This window comes from Strix aluco, chromosome 14 (assembly GCF_031877795.1).
Source record: "Strix aluco isolate bStrAlu1 chromosome 14, bStrAlu1.hap1, whole genome shotgun sequence".
Taxonomy (NCBI): Eukaryota; Metazoa; Chordata; class Aves; order Strigiformes; family Strigidae; genus Strix; species Strix aluco.
The window spans coordinates 6,311,911-6,337,282 of record NC_133944.1 but is presented as its reverse complement, the minus strand read 5'-3'; the positions used below and the strand labels follow the sequence as shown (position 1 = coordinate 6,337,282).

At 39.9% G+C, this 25,372-nt stretch overlaps 1 long non-coding RNA gene across 1 annotated transcript in view; it reads right to left on the bottom strand.

Annotated features, from left to right (window-relative positions):
* Positions 1–434: 434 nt before the first annotated feature.
* The window catches only part of LOC141930005 (uncharacterized), a 34,559-nt gene continuing 9,621 nt past the window's right edge, over positions 435–25,372 (bottom strand). Inside the window, exons 2-3 of the long non-coding RNA XR_012625167.1 lie at positions 23,869–24,015; positions 435–616 (exon numbers count right to left, since the gene is read on the bottom strand). This is a non-coding gene — a long non-coding RNA (uncharacterized LOC141930005). The remainder of the gene's footprint in view (positions 617–23,868; positions 24,016–25,372) is intronic.

The window sequence follows — 25,372 nt, the reverse complement described above, 5'->3', positions numbered from 1 at the left end:
AAAATAACACCATGCCTAGATATCCCTCCTTGCCATTTCACTGAGATCACATCGAATCAGTCCTAATAACACAGTCTTTTTTGCTTCAGCCCAGTTCCTGGCAAATCAACTCGATAACCCCACAGGGTCTACTGATATGGTTGCTCTGTCAGAAAGTGTCAAAGGACAGAAAGACAGAAGCAGGGCAGGAGGAAAAGTTGCCGGCTCAAAGTGGCTGCTAGCAGCTCAGCCCTGAGCCCTTCTCTCATCCTGCAGCATACCCCTACTACTCACTGTCTGAGCACTTGCTTTCATAACCTTATTAACTAACCTGTGTTAGCTGATTTTAACTCCTTGTTTGCCAAGTCCCCTACAAACTGATTTCTTCTTCACCAACCCACCCCCCCATTTCGGTTTTTGAGTTTGTTTTTCCATTTTGTTTTTTTTACCTTTCAAGTCACTTGGAGTTCTTCCAGAAGAAACAGACTGTGCATGTTCACAACATGGCAAAGGCTGGTGGATGAATTCTGCACCCCTCTGTATTTTGAAACTGGGATTCTGCTGGGTCCTGCAGAACAGCAATAGATTCAGGGAAGACTCTCCCAGGAGTTGCTGCCATCCTTCCTCTTCTAATACTCTACAAAAGATAAAGGTTTGGTTGCCAGCATGTATACTTGCAGGTGCTATTTGATGTTTTATTTTAACACATCTGTAAGCATCTGTTGATCTTTCATTTCCCAATATGTTAATGGCCCAGTATTTTACTATATTTTGAAAAATGACAGGAGCAAATGTTAAGCTGGGGGGGAAAAAGGGGATTCAGAAGTTTTAACAGGAAAAATGTAATTCATAAATATTATGACTACAAGGGAAAATGAACCACAGCTTGATCACACAACAAGAATAGCAATTAGGAACAATTGTTGAATTTAGTTTAGGTATGCAGCATACGTAGGTAAATACACTGAATGCTAATGGTTTTATAATAGTCTTATTAATTCACACACATAGTTAATGTTTAAGATAAACTCCCCATCTTCAGAGTAATTTATGCATTCCACTTTTATAGAATTCCAATTGAATGAATATGAACATAATCATTTTGCACAAATGTTCTCTAAGGAGTGTGCAGAGAGTCTGAGGCAATGCTGAGGCTCCCCACAGCTTTATTCATAATGGATCAGTCTATTCATTCCTTATTAATTTAATGGAGTACAACTGAGCAGTCTAGCAGCTTGAGCTTATGAGTGTTTCACAAATGGGGCTTTTTGCCTGTAATCGCTTAATCCTACTGGCTAGGCCTCATAAATTGAATAAAGGAGTGAACTAGGTTTTAATTAAGTCTAAGGAATGAGCTTGTCTGAAAGATACTTCAGCCTCTTAAGATCACAGTGGTGAAGTGTGTTTGTCCAGGAGCCTAGCAGGGGCAAGCATCCTAGGCTAGTTAGGTTAGAGACCAGTTGCTTTGATGTAAGGTATTTGTTAATACCTTTTTTCCCTTTAATTAAAAATCCATTCTCTACTGTCAGTACCATCCGAGAGCGCAAGTGAGAGAACTGTTGCAAACCTGACCTGTTCTGGAAAAGCAAGTGGTTTGGATTCATTCTTTGTAACTCCATAAAGCAGCAGCTCACAGAGAAAAACACAGATTGACACTGACAAACAGGGAAGAAAACATTTGGCCCTAACAGTTTCAAACCGCTCTCTGTCAGGGCTCAGTGCCCCAGGTTAAATACGACTCAAGCAGAACCCATGAGGAAAAGTGTGAATTTGTGAGTCAGGCTCTCATCCCCTTCCAGGGGTCCAATACATCTGGTCAGAGGTACCAAACTCACACCTACCCATATGTGTCACTCCACACCACAATTCCTGTCTCTGGGCATACCCAAGCACCAGTTCAGGAGGACTAATTCTGCACCGGTTTCTTACTAAATCTGAGCAGGACACACGAATTAAAAATCCTCTCGGATTGAGAGGCCAAATCCTCTCAGCTTTTTCTAAGAAAAACAGAAAGAGAGAGATGACATCTCCTGCAAAATGTATTTGTAGCCACTTTCAGTGGCTGAAGAAGCAATTCTGTTCTAGGTTTACAAACTAACTTGGCTCTCACCCAGGCTAGGAGAGAGTGGCATTCAAATCCCTCCCTCCCCACAGCGGTTTTGAGAAAACAAAAATTATCATCTTCTATACTTTCTCCAAACTACCTGTTGAGGATATATCCTGGGCAGCAGAGATTCATGGTGGCATAAAAGCCCTTCTTATGAATGTATTCCATTTTCTACTCTGGTGGGATGTCTAGAGTATATGCATTAGATAAAGCAGAGATGCTAGGCATTGAACTCGGGTGCCCTCCTTCCTCCTGGGACCAAGGCTGGAATGTAAACTGTACTGTGCACTATCATAAAAACTATTGCTTTGGTAAATCATCTTCCAGGATGCAGGATTTTCTTTTTGTACATGTAGATAAGGAACAAGATTCCGGGGAATCCTAAACCAAGGGTTTTGTTTATTTGTTTGCAGTATATTGAAGGGGGAAGATGCACTGTTTCTGCTATGATTTTACAGCTTACAGTATGATTTTACAAGTACCCCAAAGTGCTCTGTTACCTGGCTATGGTATTTATACACTAGTGCAACAGTACAGTGAAGTCTCAACAAAAAACAGACCCTGTTCGATGCCTACACAAACACATAACCAGAGATAGGTCCTGACCCCAGACAATCTAAAGCATCTGCCAACCTAAGGGCAGTATTTTAAAGAGATTTGGCATTCATTTGCCATTTTCCTTCCATCTTTGAAAATAAGAAATAGGAAAATGTAAGGCTGGTGAAAGGAAGGCTAATTTGCCTGGCTTGCTTCTTGTGGGTTTTACTGAATTATCCTGCTGCCCTTTAGTCATGTTTTGGTATTAATTTAGCTGTAGGTTTAAGTTATGCCAAAGGCAGGAAGGATATGAATTTTAATTAGGCACCCATCTCCCACTGAATTCTCCTAGGCTTCTTTGAAAATCCAGACCCTAGAGCTGTCATGTATGTGTGCGTGCTTGTTTCTGGGCATGTTGTATATATTTGTGCATACACAAATCTACATAAATAAATAAAGTGACATGATCAGATTTTCAAAGGCATTCAATCTCAAGAAGCATCCCTGTTGTTCTCAACAAGAGTTGGTGCATGCTGAGCTCTTCTGAAAAACCAGCCCAGATCTCTAACTCCAGGGAACAGTGAACTTTATACAGCTGAGGCCTGAGACGAACGTACACGATTTCGGATCACAATTAAGTTTTAATTGCTTTCAAAGATCCTGATCTGGGGATGGGCAAAACAATGCCCCTTTCTAAATGGTTGGCTTTTCAGTTTAAACCTACTTCTCCTAGGCGGGTGACAACGTTAGGCATCCTGCCAGCTTGAGTCTGGAGGGCTCCGATGAACAGCACACAGGCTGTGACAGGCGGGAGGAGTGGAAGCATTCAGAAAGCCTGATGTAGATTTTCTATTAAGTTAAAATGGGGTGAAAAAGAAATAAAGTTAAACAAACACCAGAAGTGCATGTTAAAATGTAAATGCAAGCTGTATTTATTTAAAGGGCTGTTATGATTGCTTAATTACAGTTCTTTAAAAAAAAATCCCTGGCTTTTTTCCTCTAAACAGCTTGTTTTATGTGCACAGCTAGAAAGCCAAGCAAGGTTCATCTTGGGGATGACGGACCTACAGTGGTCAGCGTTTTCAAAGCTGGTACCTATTCAGGATCTAAGACTATTCCCAGTTTTGATTAAATTTTCTGAACTACTCAAACCATTTTTAATTACTCATACAAGTAACAAATAAGAGGACTCTAGTATATGAATATGAAGGAGTGAAGGCTCCTAGATGTACTTCTGAGAGCACTTCTCATGGCTAGAGTCAGTCTCTCTGTGGTTTTGAAGGGCAGAATTACTATAAAAAGAAAACAGAAACACAGAGTTGCAAAACCACAAAATCTGACAAAGGCAGAAACTGAAATGATATCCACCTCCCTTAAAAAAAAAAAAAAAAAAACAAACAAACAAAAAGGCTGGACTCCATGAGCAAGAATTCAGTAAGGGGAAAAGAACTGGTTGGGGCAAAAAAGCATCCATGAATTGTAGATGAAAGAACTGCACCCAAGAAGCTGAGCAGCCACTGGAGTCTGACAGTCATGAGTGACTCACTAACATGCTAAAACGGATGTTGGAACTTGTCTTTCGACTAACAAATCCCTCACCCCCAAGCAAACTCCTTCTGTAGCCAACACCACCTTCAGCTCAAGCCCTTGCCTACAACCAGCGTCCTTCTCTTGCCTCCCATACTAAGAAGAGAGCCTGAGGTCACCACCACCATAGCTCAGCAACTGCAGAGGAACAGTGTATTGAGAAAATATCACACAGAGCTGTGGAGCATCCCAGAGTGTGGGCAACTTTGTTTTAGAAGGGGTCACACGTATGCAAGTCAAAAGGATCCTTCTATATCCTTATTTTCAGTGTGAGCAGTTTATGGAGCAATACCTTGAAAGTACTTTTAAATAAGCAGAAAACTGCAGGTACAGTGTCAACTGTCTACTGAATAAATGCATAAAGCCCTCTAAATCAAAAGCTGCATAATCAAAGTACTACTGATCTATTTTTAAAAATGGATAATTTTCTCACATTTTAAACCAATGGCACTTAAAAGAGATAACATATAATAGAGTGCAACGTTTTCCAAACTACTGCAATTTTTAAGGTGTTCCTAACACAGATCTATTGACTGATTTACACTAATTACTCAAAAAAGATGCTCCAGGGCAAATCACAGACTCTCAGTCAATTTACAAAGGAGGTCATCCAGTAATTGACAAGGTGTGCACCTCCTTCTGAATAGCTGGCAGACTGAAAAGAAAATAAATACTGAACTCAGAGAAAATACATCGAAAATGTGGTTAAGCTAACACAGAGTTCTCATCATATTGTTAATTGTTACTGTTAACACATAATTTCTCTCTTTTTCATCATCCTGCAAAGGAAAAAGGCCCAACCAGTATAAATATTAAATCTGCACGACAATTAGTCCTAAAGTGCTAATTTGTATATTCCCTTGAAAAATATTTTTCCTATTTCTGTGAACACTTAGCACTGATGACAAGACAGGTAGCAAGGCAGATAACTTCACAGGAGCACCACACATCTAAGGGGAGCACACAGCGTCATCCTTCGCATTTTGTGATTCATGAGAGACTTTCTGTAATATACACAAGCAATTCAGTGCCACAACAAATCTTTGCTGGTATCTGATGTGATGTGCAGCAAGCTGAGATTATTCATTTGGAAAGGAGATGGAACAATTAACAGCCCATGGTGACAGGGTCACAACAGAGTCCAGATGTTCATAAATGCATCTGAATAAAATCTACATTTCCAGGGGAAAAAAAAACAGGTAACCATTTACACTGCTGTCACATGCCCGTCGAAATCATCAGGACAACAATATGGCCCAATGGGTTTTGGAAGGAGGCTGCAGACAAATTCAGCCACCAGGCTGGTTGTCAGCAATGGCTGGGCAAATCTGTATGCAGGCTCTCATACTGGTCACCAAGCTTCCTGATTTACTATCTGTAAGTACACGTTAGAAAGTCACATGAACAGGTGGGACAGAAGGGTTGACAGCCTAGTAGTCTTTTCCACATTCCTGCAATATGATAGAATATATATACAATCAAAAACCAATTTGCATTAGCATCAATGGTGAAAAATAGGATGCCAGCATTGTCTACCACAACAGCTGTTCGGCATCTGAATGAAATACTGTATCCAGTATTCACCCATCTCATAACATCCTTTTTGTAAGTCTCAGAGGTCACCTAAACACATTTATTGACTTCATTATTTTTACATAGGGAGAAAAAATTGATGGTGCTTCAGAGCTGAGCAAATAACTCACAATAAAATCTTTATTCAATATATTTCATCTTTTTTTTTTTACTGTTCCTGCAACACAGTGAAATTCTTACATTTAACCATTACCTAAAATCACTATCCGAGAATTTTTGCAGTATTTTTTTTTTATGCTACAAGATGTTCTTGGAAAGTTCAGAGTGAATGTTTACCATTAAAACTGTGTTTGTTATTTAGATAAACCATGTAGTACTGTTTCTGTTCTCCAATTGACTTATATAATTTATAGTAAAGTGTGACTTGTGAATTTTACTGGTAAGTGTACATGACAAATCCATGAACAGTTGGTTAGAGTGGCTCAGATTCTAGGACTTGTCAATAATTAATTTCATGGGGAGTAAAATTAAAAGGCAATTTGAAAGGATCACATCCCAAGTGTCCTATCCAGAAGAAACAGAGACCAGAAAATGTGAGAGCAATGCACAAATCAGAGGTTGATTAGTTGTACATATTCTAAATGAAACTCCCTGTGGCATTTTACATGAGAGCCTGGATGTATTTGGTTGCCTTTTTTTTTTTTTTTTATTTTTACAAAAAATATTTAATTCCACTGAGCACCCATTTCACTCATTTCCTGAGTGGGAGACAGCCAAATCCCGGCCTCTTGGCAAAAATCTAGTGATACCTTAGCTGATGAACTTACAGAAGGAGACACTATAAATAATGTTCCTGAAACAGACACTTTTTGCATGGAAAGTGCAGCCCATGATGTGCTCAGGTAAGGTTTATTAATATGAATCCAGATGAACCCTGGATCATTCAGTGATATATCGATTCCTTCTGACAGAGATGGGTACCGATTTCACAATATGCAGTTCTGAAAAGTTGATTTGCTTCAGCAAGCTCCTCTTTGGATCTTACTTTGGAGGCAGGCTAAGGAATTGAGACAACCTCAAGTACAGCTATGCATTTTTTAGAGTGCTCTTAGGGATGAGACTCTTCAAACTGAATGAGGTCTGAAGTCTGTTTGAGAAAGCTTGACCCATCCTTATTAAAACAAATGAACCAACAAGTCAAGCACATAGCTCATTATGACCGTAAAAATAATTCAAAGCAAGCCCCTCACTGGCTCAACACAAAGGGACAGCTCATTCGTTGTGCAGGGTACGAGTAGGAACAAGCACAGATGCAAACTGTATTGGGGACATGATGATGCAGAGCTGTGTACGTATGGACAAGTTTCATTCTTTAACTGCACACAGGGGATCATTTGGATGTCTCCTGAAAAGAATTTAAGACACAAGCTCTGCACAAAAATGCCTCTTCTATGATGAGTAGACAAGATGCAACAATTTGTAAGGCCCTAAATGATAAGCCAAGTTTTTTCCAAATGTCCTCTGAATTTTCATGCATTTCTGACTACAGTAATTTTGTATAATTAGTCCAGGAAATCTAAGTAAAGAATTGCTTGATTTCTGTAATTGCCAGAAATACACCACAGGAAAGAGAAGCCTTGATATTATGGCATGAGAATGACACAAAGGGGTACCATGTTCTCATGATGATGGGCTCCTCTTTAATTCTGTACCCAACAGTGAGCAACTCAGTAAACTACAGTGAAGTTCCCAAACCTCTCTTCATTAATACCCAAATACAGGTCTAGCTCTATTGCTATCTCATATGGACCCTGCTGCCATGGCATTTTTATGACATGTTTTGTAAAATACAGGGTTCAAAAACTGCTGAAAGCGATAATAACCATTTCATGTAGTCTGCACACACTATATGAGGAATAGTAGAGAGAAACTCTGAGACAGCTGTCTGAGTTCCACGTTCCAAAATATTTGTATCACTGATATAAAGGTATACGACACTGTCAATCTTACTTTCTTTACAGTCCTATACACCTCTTAAAACTGCAAGTGATTTTCCAGATGATCGCTTGGCAGAAGTTTGACCGAGATGCCCACACACTGACACCCAAGTTCCTGTTTTGGCAGATACTGTTCATGCAAAAGAACAAAATTAATTTGTCCCTCTAATGAGCTCCTCTTGATCTGACCCATGTGACATAAATGGTACCATTTTCATGTCTAGCATTCACATGCTTTCAGTCTCTCAGTTGCCCAGTCAGTGGGACTGGTCCCTTTGTGGGCAATCTCAAAAGAACTAAGCAGCTGAGGGAAATGACTAAAGTGAAGCACATGGAATATTCTCCTTTCTACCTGGTGAGTCTTTCAGGGAGATTTCAGGGATGACACACGGGAAAACCGAGGTTAAAATCCCTACCCCCTTGAAATCAATGGGACTTTTGCCATTGACTTCAGGGGAACCAGGATTTCCTTCTAAGACACTTTGAGAAAGATTGCAGCCAGTCTTGTTCAGTAGCATTAACCAGTGTATCGCCACTGGCTGCTGCTGCTTTACACCAGCTGAGAATCTGATCCTCTGTATTGCAGAGAGGACAGATTCATCCTGCTATAAATCTGTGTTGTTACTCCCCAGCCTGAGCCTGTGCTGCGGATAAATAGAGGGCTTTAATCCCCAGCACTCTCAATCCAATACCTTCCACCACTGCCAAATTCACATTTTGTTTTGTTTCTTTAATATGAGCTTACAGAAGAACGAAACTGATAAACTTCCTCCTGCTCAGATTGCAGGAGCACAAGAAAATATAACAAGTTAAATGAAACATTAAGAGAAATAGAAAGCACTTTAGAAAACATGCACTGCCTCTTTAACATTTCAAATTTTTCTTTTAACATAAAATTACAGCATAATATAAGACAGGAATCCAGCAAGATGCTTTATCACAATACTTGGGCAACTTTAACTCATCTCAAGTGTTATTATAAGAAACAGAATTTACTGGTATGGACTTATATTCAATAGCACTCCTTCCCTGTTTAATGAAATGTCATTATTCCAATACAAATCCTTTCATTCTGCAACCCGCTCCCCCCTTCATCTCACTATATTTCATTTCCTGCAGTTACGTGATATTATTGCCTTTTTTTTCCACAGCTATTGATTTAGGTGTATATGGTTATTACAATGCAAAATAAAACAGTTCCCCCATCCATTCTACCTTGTACCGTTGAACATTAACTTAATTTGTTTCAAATCTGCATTTGATTTGGCAAGGAAACCATTTATCTTTATGAAGAAAGCCCTCATAAAGTAGGGACTTCAGGAGATCACTGCTTTAAAAATTTAATAGCCTTGTGTCTTATACACTAGAAAAATGAATTAAACCTTCAAATATTATATGTCTCAATGTAACCTTTTTGCATTTCATACTATGTTTAATTTATTATATCCCAGGAAAAAAATTAGATAAAACCTCACTAGATTTAGGGTGGTAGTTGGTTCTCAGTTTTGTTTTGACTTGGGTTGGGTACTTTACATTCTGGGATTAAAAGTCTATCAATGTGGTGTTAGCAGTTGGATGTAGCTGATGTTGTTAGGCCAGAGTTCATAGTTACATATCTAATTTTCTTGGTTTGGTTCTCAGCCCTGATGAGAATCATTAAGTTCTGAAGCCACCACCAAAGTTGACCTTCCAACCTGTACATAGCATGCAATATCTTTATGGATGATTTCTGTGGCACGAGCAAAGGACAAGCTTTCAGAGTCTAAAGCAATCACAAATCAAAATAATTTATGTATTCTCACTAGAGACGGAATATTTGGATTGCAATGTAGTATATGATGCCTTCTGCATGACTGGTGAACAAATGAGGTAGGAAGCAAAAATATCCATGACTGTAATGGAAAAGTTCTGGTATAGAGAAATAGTCGCTGTATGACTAGGCTGATGAACAACATCAGCAACCAAGGGAAAATAATCAAATGGTTTTGCTGTGGTGAGAACTGCTTTAGGTATTTATGTCCCTTATTTCTTGGGAAAAACTAATATTTCACATTGCTGCATTAATATAGTCATTCTGGGCATCTTCAAAAGAGTGGCTTTCCTTCCTTCAGCTTGTTTTTCTACTCTTACCAACAAGAGCTGTGCTAATTTCACTGATTCATTAATAATTCACATTTGCATCAGCACTGAAGACACCAAAATCAATTGCAGTGAGAAACCTAAATACCCTTCAGGACCTGGGCTGAAGGCCCCAGATCACTGGCCATCTCTGCAGTGCCAGAGTTAAGATGAAGGTCTCCTGAACACACAGACCTGCTGACCACTTACACTGAAACCTCTGAGGCACACCTCCAGTAACTCTCAACTCTAATCCTCTGAACTCCAGCATACGAATTTGATCATACACTAGCACAGTTCCTCCCACACTCCACTTCTGTGTGTATTTAGAATTTACCCAGGATCTTGAACCTTGAACACAGGAGTCCAGACGGCAGCAATCCTATTCCCCATTCTTTGCTCCCAACTGTTCTGCCTGCTCCTACACCTCTTCTGTGCCCCTTGGTCAGCACAAGCTTAGCCCAAAAAAACAAAAAAAAATCAAGTTTCTGAGGTTGATTCCTAGGAAGGTCAGCTTCACAAACACAGCCTACAGGAAGAATAGACATGAGGCAGTTCATATGGCTTGGTCTGGCTGAGTATGACATGAAGTTTAAGCCTAAATTAGCAAACCAGAAGCACATCAACAGGCTCTCTCAAGTCAGGAAGTAGATGTCAGTGAAACTGTGAGTAAAAATTAGACCACTTACTCAGATGAGGAGTTATAAAGGTAAATACCCAACTTCAGGCAGGTTGACCTTAGTAAACTGAGATGAAAGACACAATCTCAGCATGGCACACAAAATATAAATGTTGTATTGTTTCTCTGTGGCAGTGTTACCTAATTAATTGGTTTTATGTTAGGAGGCAGTAGTGAAAAAATCATAGTCAAAAGATACCTAGAACAAGGAAAGAGCTTCAAACAGAGAGGCATCATGAAAGAACCGAAGAAAACTTAAGCAGAAGAAAAAAGCATCTCAAAGGACTCCTTAAAGAGGACAAGCAAGTGAAGGGAAGGGGGCAATAAAACAGCTAGAAGTTGTGTAAGTAGGGAAAGAAGGAAGCTCATAATGTTCAAATCTAAAATAAATTCACCATCAAAACAACCTCAATCAGCCTGCATCACTGTATTACTGAGCTATATTCTTTGGTACACCTAAGTTTTATTGATTTTACAACTATAAAGCAAACAGTGGACACCAGAAATACATTGGATAGGTCTCATTACAAATATCCCTGTCTGTATCTTAGAACATTCTTAAGCTGCATTTATCAAGCAACCTGGAAAGCGCTGATATAGTGTACACATATTAGAGACATGACTGTATTTGCCTGTTTCTTCCCAGTAGGTAAAAACGGGCTGTTTTCATTGGATGATCTCCAGAAGTGAAATCAGAGCACAGCATTGTGATTACTCAGCTCATACGATGAATTCCCAGTTTCAGTAAGAATAAGTAACATTCTAATTTAGAGTTGATATTTGACACTGTATAAGAGGGGAGGGGTCTGCTTTCCATTTTCTCCTTAGACAACAGGGGTAAACTGCAAAACTCCCTGCTAAAATGTATGATCTTTGGAGAATGCTAATTGACCTACTAAAGTTGGCTTATTTTATTCAGTGAAATTTGCTTATCACAGGCCTCTAGGTGCTTTACATAAACAGTATAAACGAAAATAATGAATAGACCAAATACCTAAGTGACAATGGGGAGCACATCAATAGCTGTCTGCCCAACAGAATATGGCTCAAAAGAAACTGTATTATGGCATCTGATCATCCCAGAAGAGGGAACTTTCCCCCCTTCTGAGGTTTGTTTTATTTCCAAGCACAGGGGGATTTGTTAGTTTGAGGCAGATCAGGTATATCCACCCCTCGCAGACTGCAGAGCACAGCAGTTCTGTGGCTATGAGTACATGCAGACTTGATGCCATCCTGTGGGTGTGGAAAGTGGATATACAGGGAGGGCAGGCAATCCTGATGAGAAGGGTACACACTCCCACTGCCAGGGCAGACTTCTCCAGGGCAGTGGCTGGTCCGAGACTACAAACAGAGCAAAGCTGTTGAGCTCAGAGGCACTGTTCTTTTGATTCCCTACAGTTACACAGGATGAGGACAGGCACACCAGCAGCAGAAGTTATCTCTGATTTTTATGCATTTTCCAAAGTAGAGGATTTATCTCAAGATAAGTTAACCAGAATTTTTTTTTTTTTTTTTTTTTTTGCTAATTTTGTGCATTAAGTCTGGGGAGATTTGTGAACAGGATGAAGCAAGCACATCGTCTTCTCATGGAAAGGCTCATCCAGCAGCAATATTCTCTCTAGGTCCACCAAGTCAGAAAATAAACCGCATATGCAGGAACATGGGCAGGATCTGAGAGTAAACCAGTCATCCGATGTGAGTCACAATAATGCTTGAGGGATATAAATTATGAAACTGCAAATTTAATATTGAAATAACCAGACTAGGCTCATGCTAGCTAGCTAACAAAACAAAGTTCAGTGTAGTTTCATTCACCTGGCTGTTCAGGAAGCTTCACTGCTCACTCTGAACTTGCCAGATCTAGGCTGCTAGTGAGCTGGAGTCTCAGGTGGGTCTACAGCCCACTTGTCCCATGAGAGCAGTTTTGAAATATCAACTGCCCTTCCTGGTGTGAGGGGCAGGGGACAGACCTCCATTTCAGAAAGCAGGATCCAAGGCATGACCAAACAGGCACTGCCTGTCGGACACTTGTGTCCCGCTGACAACAGCCCTTGCAGTGTAGTGCTCAAACTGGGACAGCAGATTGTCAGCTGTGACTAGTACATGTCATTCACTACATTCACCATTCTCAGAACTATGCAACAAAGTTGTCTTCAGTGTATCTGCTGACTCCATGGCCTGTGAAAGCAAAGCAGACAGTAATACCTGTTCTTTATAGATTTCATACCACTTAGGAGCAAGTACATGGAGTCAGAGATTCCTCCTCTTCACAGATTTAAAAGTCTGGATGGGAAGAAGCCTCATTCAATCTTCTGCTAATACAATGTGAAACACTCTTCACAGCTGTAATTTCCTGTAGCATCTAAAACGTTTCCTGTTAATATTTTCCATGTTGTTGCTGTTTTTATGAAAAAAATCCCCTAAATATTAACATTTTCAGATGGCAAAATGGAAAAAGCTAACATAACTCTTAGAGACACAGCATACAAATCCAGAAATAGATCTAAAGCCAGATTTCTCAGCACTCCCTAAATTCTGTCACGGGGAACAGACCAAAACTCCAGTCCAACCTTCTGCTTTTCCTCACCCAGTGCTCAGATGTCGCAATTTGACCTCGATTCTAGCCAGAAGACAAGCCTCATTTCTGTAGTGAACACAGATTGTGCACCTTCATTTTCTCATTGTATCCATACTAATTCCTCTGTTGCCTCCTCCTCCCATTGCCATGGCAAATAATAATCCTACCATTGCTTATAATGCTTGGAGGAGAAAGTTTAGGCTCTTTCTCTGGGAGGAAAAAGATATTTAGTAACTATTATAAAGATAGTTGCTCTGTGCTCTTGCTATTGAAAGTTTTAAGCTCAATGGGAGGCTTGAGAGACAGGGAACAATAAACACAATAAAGCTACAAAGTAGCCAAAACAAAACTAAACAAAAAACCCCTGGGTTTTAGTCCTATAGTGGCTCTCCACTACTCTCACAAATTCCATTTTAAAAGATTTAATGACTGCCCATATTGTGAGCAGCTAAAGGATGAGGGACATCTACAAAGAAGGTCAGAACTTTATTGCCCCAAGAAAACTAGAAAATGCCTTACCCTTGTAGACAGCAGCAACATACCCAGTAAACAACTTCTATTATTTTGCTGTTTCTTTGTCCGTGCTGCCTGGAGGGCAGAACCAGCTTTGTATGAGTATTTGTTTGGCTACCCTGGCTGCCCAGCCTAATTACTCAGCAAAAAACAGTGGGTTGATTCCTGGTAACTGTAACTCAGCGACTGCCAGCCCCTGTCAGTGAAGCTAGGTGTATTTATACCAGTCGAGTTCCGTCTGTCTGTCTGTCTCATCATCTGGCACAAGGCTACAGGATTTATGCAGCATCTCCTCTCTAGCTAAGCAAGAAAAATATCAAACTGGACACATTTGCAAGACTGTGCAATTAGTTGCAGAATTGGGTGGGCAGATTAACATTTGTTCATGTATTTACCTACTCATGAACAAATTTTCAGTAATGATCTCTACAGCTGTGGCCATAATTTGTGTATTCCGAGACCATGAATACTGGCAATCAAATGTCTTGTGTGTGCCCACAAATCTGGGAAAGATCTAACACAGGATCAAGGCATGCCTTTGGAGAGCTTTCTTGTTCTGGCTGGGTACTCACTTATTCCATTGGAGAAAACATTGGTTGATTCTTGATAACCACAGTAGAGGAAAGCAAGCAGACCAGACTGAAGATACAAATGCACCTCTAATTTCAGAATAACTCGCTGCAAATTGGCCTAGTTTGTGTCTTATATGAACAGTGAAAAATACTTACTCCTCCCAGACAGTATTAGGGATCTACCAGGGACGCTGCTCAGCTGAAGGTTATATACAGCTTTTGAAGATCTTTGCAAACTTTCTGGTTGAAATTAAAAGCAAAACTACATGTATTGTTTCAAATAAGAAACTTTTTTTCACTGAGAATATGCATATGATTTCAGCTTTGTCATAAATCAGTCTGTAAAACTTCTAGCCAGGCTTTTGTTGAAAAGCAAAAAGAATGCTTACTACTGTGGCCATCTTGTGCCAGAAATACAGTGGCTGGCAAAGCCCTGCTTTAACAGGAACAACTCGTGACCCGATAGGTCACGCTGAACGGCACCATCCTGTACATACAGAGTCAATTAAATCAATGAGGTTGTGTGTGGGATAGAAGTGAGTCTGAGAGTCCATCTCATAACAAGGGACTCTTTATTTGTCCACCTTTTTTCCGTAAACAGCTGCAGGTGTTTCTGCTCGTCTAACACACAGCGAAGCAGAGGGCCCACGGCTATTTGTAGATCAGTCCCGTAGAGTGCCATTACTGGGGTTTTCATATCTGTGATCACACACCCATACCTTGCCATTTATATCTCTTTATATTTTGATTATTTAGATGCAAATCCACAGCATATAACAAATTCTCCCTCTCTCAAAATGCAATCGATTTTAAAAGCATGCGAGCAAAAAACTGAGTGCTCAGAGTCTTTGCAAGTGTCCATGACATGAAAGACTTTAAGTGACTGTAAGCTATTTTCCTTGCTGTCAAGCTGCCAGATGATTTTCCTGCCATTAGCACATGCCTATACAGGCCAAACTAATCCTTGCCTTTTTGGACATATGTGAGGAAATAAATGTAATTACAAGCAAGATGTAATCACAATTGCTTTACTATTAAAGCTGCTGTATGCTCTCACGGTTTAGTTAACAATACGTGCAGAAGAGTGGAATTGCTTGATGTTCTCAGAAAAGGGGAAAAGAGGGAAAAAGATAAATATGGCCTCTTTCATTTATATCTGTGAAAACACAACATTTAAATGCAGAATTTGACTTTCCAAATATCACACCAAAAACCTTTTAACAAAAACAGCAGGGAGAAAAAGCTCTTTAAACCATGATATTCCATGAAGGATTATGAAAATAGAGGTCATTGCAAGAAAGAGAATTGCAAATACAACTTGAAAAGCTTCTCACATTTGTAAATACATCGAGGAGAATTTATTCCTCTCCGGTTTTGCTACCAAAGGATATTTACAGGTTCCCAGGGAAAAAGGAAGAAAAAAAAATGACATCAAATTTGATATACTCTGTGTGGTGCAACATGCTGATGTGTAGTAGTAACACTCAACTGAGCTTCAAAGGAAATGAGTTTTCTAGGCTGGAGTTACACATTATGGGCCTGATCCTGACAACACGTGGAGCATTTCCTGAGAGCTTTTGTGTGCCCTCAGCTCTCAATGAATTCAGACAGCTTTTGATTTCTTTTGGTGCTGGATTATGATCAGAAGTAATGAGACAAAAATGTAGTGTGCTTCAAAGCAAGAGCTGAAGCTCGTCTTCTTACAGAGCCTATCACGCTGGGGCCCCCATCCTTCGTTAGGGCTCCGGAGTGATAAAATAATAACAATTACGATCCTAATAACAAAGTGAATCTTGGTTTGTCTGTTCAGACAGTCCCAGACTCTGCACAACGACGTACCTTAGCAGCACAAGAACAAAATGCATTTGGGCTACTTGCATAGGTGCTTTGACATATCGCTGACACAGAAGTGGCTGAATACGTTCCCAAGCCTTTGACTGACAGGAGGTTTCAGTGTCCTGGATCAGTGAGGTTTGTTTTTCAGCAAACCCCAAGTACCAACAGCCTTAAAATTATACTTCTTGAACACATAGATTATCTTATTTCCAGGCAACTAAATCCACTGCCATGTGCAGATGAGGTGCAGGCAGCCCCTTCAAACTGGAGCCACAGGAGGTGCTGATTTGTGACAGACACAGCTAGGAGGTCGCATTTTCCATCCACTACTGATGAATGACTCCCACAAACTTCAGAACCTTAGTTCAGGTGGTATATGCACTCTCAGATGACCAAGGCATAAAACTCCTACTGATTTGAAATAGATATTTCTACACTTGCACCATGAAAATAAACTGGAATAAAGTGATGTACACCAGAGCCAGCCTTCCCTGCCCAAACTTTTGGTGAATCCAAATACTGGAGAAGACCTCTCTGAAGTCTGTGACACAGTACAGGTGACAGCTCTCCACACTGAAAAAACAGTCCAAACCCTGCTCACCTCTGCAAAAGGCCACATTTAGGTCTGCCATTGCTGCTCAGACTATACAGTTTTGCTTGAACTTGGCAGTTACTTTAGAGCTGCAAGGTGAAACTCTGATGACTGAAATCAATGGCAAAGCTCTCACTACTTTTAGCAGAACTAGGATTTCACCTTATGATTTCCTTCTGTACGAAAAAAATCAAGCAGAGACGGAGCTCAACTTCTCACTGCCCAGACATCTGATACCAATAATACTTTTTTACTCTGTCCAAAACTATATTTAAATTGCATTTCTGGCAAGTTTTGAGATGTGTGATATAGATCTCCTGCTATCACATCAGATGTAGTTTCCTTCAGAACTGTTGAACCAGATGTAAAATGTGAGAGATGTAAAAAGTAAAATAAAAACCCTGCTCAGAGTAAAGTGTTTCTGGCATGTGGCTATTATATATGGGGGCTTTAGATGTATATCTCCACTCCAGCCACTTAAGAAGGTACACAGTACCATAACTCTATTGGAGCTGATTAGTGCCAGCTACTTGTGATCAGTAGGAATTTAAAAACCAAGGGCTGCCAAACACTAACAATTTATAAACTGTATGCCAGCAATGTGCTGCAACCGAATATTCTGTAGTGCACTTAATTTCAAAGTAGAGCCATATTTAGAACACGGGGGGGGGGGGGGGGGGAGAAACTAATATATCACGTCAGTATTTGATTTTCAGCACTTAGAACTACACATGTTCTGTTTCTTACTGACAAAGAGAACCAGAGGCACAGAGTGAAAGGAATTCTTGCGAGGATGTCAAGCCTTTGCACAGACAACAGGTACAGTTGTAAAGTAATTCTCCCTTTTCAAGCATAAAATTGTCTCTTACAAATCTCAGTTGCAAATATGTGTAGGTATAGATTTGAGTTACAAATGAAGAGCGGTGAACAAATACTTTGGCAGCAAAGGTGAGTCAAAGTACGGTGACATGGAGGAAGAAACAGCTGCACTCACGGCACATTAGCATCCTGATTGTATCCCACTCCCCACAGACTGAATGATCACTTGCATGACATTCAACACTATCTGAGGAGCAAAGGAATTTAACCAACTGCCTGTTCTTAAAAGAGAAGGGCAATGATTCTCCTGTCACTAGTTTTATCTCTTTGCGACCCCTTTTTAGTCCAAGGAAATCACTCCTGATTTATCGTACTGAGAGGAGAATTAGTCTGAGGCTATTTCATCATAAGAACACAAGTCCTCCAAAAAGCAGGGCTTCCTGTCTCCCAGGGACTCAGATTTGTCCCTCCCTGGTGATTATGTGTCTATTAACGTCCCAAAGACACTACGCTGCATAGTGCCTTCAGTTAGCTACTACAGCTTGGACCACTCTAAAAATGAATATAATTGTGTCCTGTGACCAAACCAAGAGAAAAAGAAGGAAAAAAAAAAAGCTATAAAGCCAGTTCATCCAATCATCAGGAATCAAAAAAGGCTTCTCAGGAAAAAATCTGATGAGTCAAAAATTCTGCCTGATCCCAGGAGAAAGGAGATGGCTTTGTTGTACGCAGCACCCTGACACTAGCTCAGAGATGCAGAGATGGACACTACTGACAAATGGGCACAAAGAATTGAATCTGCTGTAAAGTAAAGAAGGCTCCTTCTATCATTCCTGTCCATGAAAGATACCCAAGGGATCTATCTTGTTTTTTTTTTTACTATGAACAAAAGACTTCCACAGCTTATCAAGTCAAAAAGCCTCACTGAATTGAACTGATTTAGAAGTGGAGCTAAAAAAAATTCACCCATAATCCTTGTAGTTAGTGTCTATCTACACAGTGTTTTCTGTAAGTACCTAAATCCCCTTAAGTAAACACAATACACTGAAAACTCTATGCTTAGCCAAGCTCCTTCACTGGTATGAGCAACACTGAGGAGTTCAAGGAAGCAAAAATGCAAATCAGATCTTTGACAACTCGGCTCCCTGATGCAAGACACAGGGCACAGGAACCAAACGAAGAGCCCCAGCATGACTGGAGAGCAAAGAATGTGATAATTCCCGTCCTTGCTGACTTCTGGCAAGTGCTGCTTGGATATTTTAATATCACTGTAATTTGTAATTGTTCAAATTGATGACATCCCAGTTAATGGAGCTATAAAAATTTACATGAGCTGAGGCTCAAGGCTCAAAGGCATGTCTGTAGGATGGAGTGCAGGGATTTGGGCAAGGGGAGTTAAAGTGGCCTCCATGCTTGATACAGGCAAACTTAAATCGGGCCATTTTGATAAAGGTCTGAGAATGCTCAGGGAATGACTTTGATAGCGCAAACAGTCAGGAATCTTTCACACAGGCACTGGCAGGGTAACTTCAAACCCTTTCCACTCTATATTGCACACAGCTAACATGGGAATCCCCGAAAAAATGTTTGGGGCACCTCGCCCTAGTGCATCCAGCTGTGAGGCAGCGTGCTGAAAACAAAGCGATATCTATCATTATTCATAACCAGGAGTATTGCGCATTCTTTGGAAAGCACACATCATCCTTTGTACTCAGCAAGTCGCGATACACCCTGGTTTACCCGAAGGGCCTTAGCAGAAGCTGTGGAGTTAGAAACATACTTGTGATGACAAACGTAGAGATTTCTCAATAGGTATTTTAATTTGGGATCCTGCACTGAATTACCACACCCCACTCCTGCAAACACAATCTTAGACATGGCAAATATTTGGAAATATATGGAAATCCAGATGTTCTCTCATACAGTACTGGAAAAGATCACTATAGACTATGTTCAGTAGATGCCAGGTATGATCTTTCACATACATTTTTAGAGAAATGCTGTAATTTAAAAAAAAATGAAATTGATTCTAATGGTAAGTGACATTTTAGTTCAGTCACAATTACAATCAACCAGACTTACTCTTCGCATTAGTAGCAGGATATGATCCTTAAGTTCATACAGGGTTAAGTTTGTCATCCTCAGAGATTTCTTAATGACCCTTGTTATCTAAACCCCAATTCAGACTGGTGGCTGTGTATTACATTTTCAATGCACATCCTCAGATGTATTAGGACACGAAGTGAACCTGACAGGGAAAAGAATATCTCCTTTCTCCTCTGAAATGCCCCAGGAGGGTTTTCTGCAGGTGACCTCCTCAGACCTTGGCTCTACATTAGAGTTATTGTCCTGAGAGAAGATTCAGTTAAAACACCCAATTCATTTCATATAGTGCTCTTGAGTTTATTCTTGGTGGCAGCTAACTTGCAAAATTTTATTATGGGTTCTTCTTTGGTTTGCTTGATGGAAAACAATTATTCTATCATCAGGTCTAAATTATATACCTTGGTGGACCACACAATTTTGTTTCCATTACTATTTTCAGATAAAATGCTAATTTCTGCTTAAAAAGAAGTTCAAAATATCCTTCCTAACACGATATTATCAATATATTAATTTAGACCTCGCACTTCTAAATGGCTGTGTTCAAATAGGTCTGATATCCTAAAATCAGCCTTATGACTTCCGAATACAACCTGTTGACTAAAATGATAATAACACAACAACAACAATAACAATGATGATGATGTAGCAGCATGCTGGTGTCTCTTACAAGAGCAGAGCTCCCTGTCATAGGCAATACACAAATGCTTTGTAGGAGTTCATCTATGCTTGAAACTGCTTATACTATCATCAGACAGAAAGACATAGTGCAGAAGAGTCCTACCCTAGTAAGTGAAGTTGAAGCACAGAAAAATACCCATCTTCTGCACAAATAAACATGCTATCTCTGAAGCGGATGCATCTCCACAGCCTTGCACTGACACCAGCTCACACCCCAGAAGGAGCAGGGACCTGTGGGTGCAGCAGTGCCCCTGCTTTATAAGCTCTGCTTTCTGAAGAGGCTGATACAGCCACCCTGCTTCCTGAGCCAGCCTATCTAGAAGTAATCAGGTATCTCTGCACTTAATGACAGAGGGTAAGTGTACCCCACATAACTCAAGAGGGTTTGAGAAGGGCTATGCTGCCACCTAGAACCAAGACTACTAAATCCCAGCTGAGAAGAGTAGCTCTAAGTCTGTTCAGGTGTGGGGCTTCTTAGTCAGTAGAATTTTCTCAACAGTAGCCCTGGCATTTACTTGGAGAAAAATGTCAATGACAGCAGAGCTAAGCCCATACAATTTATTTACATGCGTGTTTTCAGATGATTGTAGAGTGTACCTGACCTTGAAATAGATTGCTCTACAGGGACTGTGGCAGGGAGGTATTCTTACACTACAATAAAATTTTCAATGCTGTGACCCTATCCTAGTTTCATGACATCACCCTTACGCCTGCTCTGGAGTGACAACCCACCAGCTGAGGCAGGAAGCTAAAGCCACCCTCTCTCTCCCCTGAATGCTGTGTGTTCTCTAATCTAAGAGAAGGTAAAGTGGATAATGAATGTACCTGAAGTCTTTTAAAACTTCACCAGGACTAGAGAAAAGAACCCAACCATCTACAAACTGCCGCAGGTGCAGTCCCTCAGAACCAAAGGTATTTTCAGAAATGGACAAGCTTGAGTTGGATGGGCCTATTTTCTGGAAAAAATCAAGCATTTCAGGCATTATGTGTCTCTTGTTCTTACAGACACATGCATTAGAAGTCTGACACACATTCAAAAACAATGAAAACTTCCACTGATTTCACTAGGCTTCAGGCAAGGATGGTCTGTGCTTACAGGAGGTTGACCCCGAAATATTTGTATCAAGCCTTTTCTTTTAAGTCCCTGGGCAACAGGCATTTAAATTGAGGTTTACCTCTTACCCCACAAATTTGTTGTTTCCAAGTTGCTGTTTCTAGTAGAATTTTCTCTTGCAAAACAATCTGCCATCTACTGAAAAATTCACAGATATTTATAGAGTCATTATTCATATATTTGTAATATATCAAGTGAAAAATCCAAGCCACTAGAAATATTATGCAGTTTCTTCAGTGCGCTGTACAGTCAGATTGCTCTGATGAGATGGCAGATGCAACCTAGGAAATTAAAGTAAAGCTAGTACTGTGGATTTGTATTTAGAATCTGGTTGAAAGCACAAGGAGCATTTGAAGCAGCTTTGTGCAAAGCCCATTCACAGGGATGAATCTTGTTTTGTAACTAATATCATGGTGGGGTTGAAGTCTGCTGAAAAAACCCAGGTCTCCCAGAGGAAAATGTATGGAACATGATTTTATTTCAGGCTTAATAGAAAGTCCTAGGAAATTATTCAGTGTATTTTTTCATGCTTGCATATACACTTGAACATCAATTTGGAGGCATGCAGAATTATATGATCCCATGGAAATTAACATGGTAATGAATATTAACATGATAATTAATAATACACTTAAATGTGTGTCATGCAGTTGAGTGAGCCAAGAATGAACCAAATGTATTGTACCAACTAACCCCCCACAGTTACAAGACAGAAATGAACAGCATTTTGTAATTATACACAGTGACATATTTTCTCATATCTACTGCCAAAAAAAATATCACTTTTTGGAATTAAAAGAGAGAGCAGCAAATAGAAACAGCTATGTCATCAGTAATTGCAAACATGTTTTCAGCTCCAGCTTCTGATAACTATCCAAAGACGTTCTTTTAATTGGTAAAATTGACAACTGTCCAAAAGTAAAGGGCCATGTTCACTCCTAGCAAGTCAGATAAAGAAATCAGAGTGCCAGAGGAGTACCTAGAAAGTTTTGCAAGGAGATGGGAATTAACAAATAAGCAGCACAACCAAAAATTAAACAGTGGTGCTTGTAAAGGGGTTTTTTAGATATTACAGGATTCTATTAACTTTGCCCCACAGGGCCAGATCAAGTCACCCATGAGAGATGGACAACAGGTTGACTTACTGTATTTAAAATATAACTACCTCTCACAGGAACACTAGGAGGACTGCTTAAGACAAGTCTTCTCAACACAGGAGCTCTCTAGCTTGCAATAAAACAAGCTGGTGAAATCCAAACCAACTTTCCAGCTGATACAGAGTCAGAGAACTTGGTTCCAGAGCTCTACAACTAAAAGATGCTTTTGTAGGGCATTATTCTTGGATGCAGGTGAGATCTCTGGGAGAAGTTGATGATCCCATACACAAACCCCCACCCTGCTCACAGATGAAGTGGCTTATGTAAAAGGTCTATAAAATGATCCAAAGGCAGGCAGAGGGAGACTCTGCCAGATCTCTGCAGCCAAAAAGACGTTTCACCAGCCTGATCATGTTTGAACATTAATCCTTACTTAACAAGGATTATTGCTTGATAACATCATAGGCAAGCAGGAAAGTAAGGTCCCTACTCTGAAGTTTCTTATCTAAAGAAATTTTGTCTTTCAAGTATCATACTATACCCATGTTAAACAATGAAGCCATAAGAAGCCCACAGATTCTGGTCCTCATGGACTGAAAAGGAATTAGGACACTGAATGCCTCTAATATTCTGAGTCTATGGAATCCAGAATCCCAAAATATCTGCAGGTCATAGATGACATGCAGGTAATGAAAAATAACTTCAGTGATAATAGCCTTAGTGCAAAATTCCAGCTGGAGCTGACCTAGGAGATTTCTCAGCAAGAGAAATGTCTCTTTATTCACCTGGCTGAACAACCAGGTACTAAAAGCCTATACGAGCTACAAATCTCTGTCCATTTACCACACAGGTATATTCCATACATCCCATATCAACATTTTGCCATTTGCTACTGATGGTTGTGGAAGACTTATGTTGCAAGTGACTTTACATGCCCTGACCTTTAAGTTCAAAGACATCTTCATATTCTCTCTCCCTTGAAATCAGCATTTCTCCTTATAATTAGCTGTCTTCTGTCTACTGGCAGTGTTTAAGCTATTAAAAATACTATATTCAAAGAATGATTAATAAAGCTTGTTGGGGCCCAAGAGTTGCCATGGAGATAGCTTTGTGTACATTTTAAAGTATGCGTAAATATGTATTTGGACAGTTGTTAAAAACATGTATAATCTTTCCCAAACACCACAGCTTTTTCCAAACAGCATAGTTTGATGGCATAATGCACATTTAAAGATTTTTTAATAGTCTGTTTTATTTATAGTTATTTACTCAATAGAGTACATGAAGCTTTCAAAACCTTTGTGGGCTATGTGTGAAGTAAGTAGGCATTCACCCAGTTTTTTTAAAAACGTGTCATTTACACAGTGGATTGATCTGTAGAGGACATTACAATTAGACACTGCACTCAGAAAAAATAAAATATTACCTGGGAAGAGTTACCATGATACTTCTACACCCACAGGGGACAACTCTGCTTTCAGGATGCCAGTGTAAATCCAAAGCATGTCCATTAAACCAATGCTCTTATGCTGGTTTTTCCTTCTTGGTAAGTGGCAGCATAATTCAACTCTTTCTGAAACACACGGAAAGTTACAGAGGAGGCAGAGCCCACTGTTAGTAAGAATTTCCGATAATTCAGTTGAAAATACAGTATGTACAAACATTTAGTAAAGGCTCTCAGAAAGTCCTGTTCCTCTTCATTTTGGCTGGCCTCTTTCATGTAAAACTTGAACTGAAAACTCCTTCAAGTTTTACAATATGCTCAATTCAAACATGGTAATACATGTTGGTAAAGAAAGAACTTGATGAGTAGCACACCACAAGTTCTTCAAGCATAAATTATTTTGAGACATGCTTCCCACTGAGTAGATCAGTCACAAAAATCTGGTTTCTATTTCAGTATTGTCACTGCTCTGTTGGTAGTATCCTGGTCATCTCTTAACATCACACCTCAGTTTTTTCCCCCTGCAAAGTCCTTTACAATTTGTTTTGAGATACAACGGTGCAAAGAGTTCTCTAACTATAAATGGTTACAATTGGTTTTGGTGTTGTTACTGTTGTTAAGCAAAGTTTCTTTAAATGCTCAAGCTACTCTTACATCTTGTGCAGAAACTACCACAATAGTATCCCAGATACTATTTCATCACCAACAAAACTGGAAAATATTCAGAGCACTTAAGAGATTTGCAGAGACTCAAACCTAAGAGTGTGAAGTGCATCAAACAATTTACCACAGGCCTATCTATAAATCACAGATATCAAATTCAACTTTGAATGCGAGAAGGGAAAAAGTGAGAGATATGAAATTCATATACTGTAATTAAATGGAAAACACATGCAAACTGTAGCAGAAAAATAATAGAAACATGAATCGTGTATATTGCATCTGTCTGTTATTATGGTAGGAGTGGCAATGATTAGTAGAAGTAGGGTTGCAAAACGATTTCTTATATAATATCACTTCCTGTGCCCATAGGGTAACTGTAATAAAGACAACTCACCCTTAGGCAAAGGCAAAGGCAGAAAGCACAGTCCTTTCTGCTGGGAAGGAGAAGCACCCAGTTGTGCAGAAGCCTTGCCAGCCAAAGGAGGTGCCGACTTCTCATCCTTTGAAGGTACCAGCAACCAGTCTTGGAGCTGGCATACTTATTTGAGAGAAAGATACCACTGCCAGGGACCTACAGCCTAGATTATCCTAGCCAACAAGGATCTGCTTCAGAATCATCCTGCACAAGGGAGGAATGATAAGAATGCTCTAAAAGGCTTAAAATGTTGACTTTTGTGGACAGTACTATGCAAATTCAACGGTGCATAAATGTGAACTTTTACATATACACTTAGACTGGGAACTTGCCATCACACACACATGAATGGCCCCGCTGAGCGCAGCGAGAATATTCCCATGCTCAGCATTATTCATGAGCGTTGTG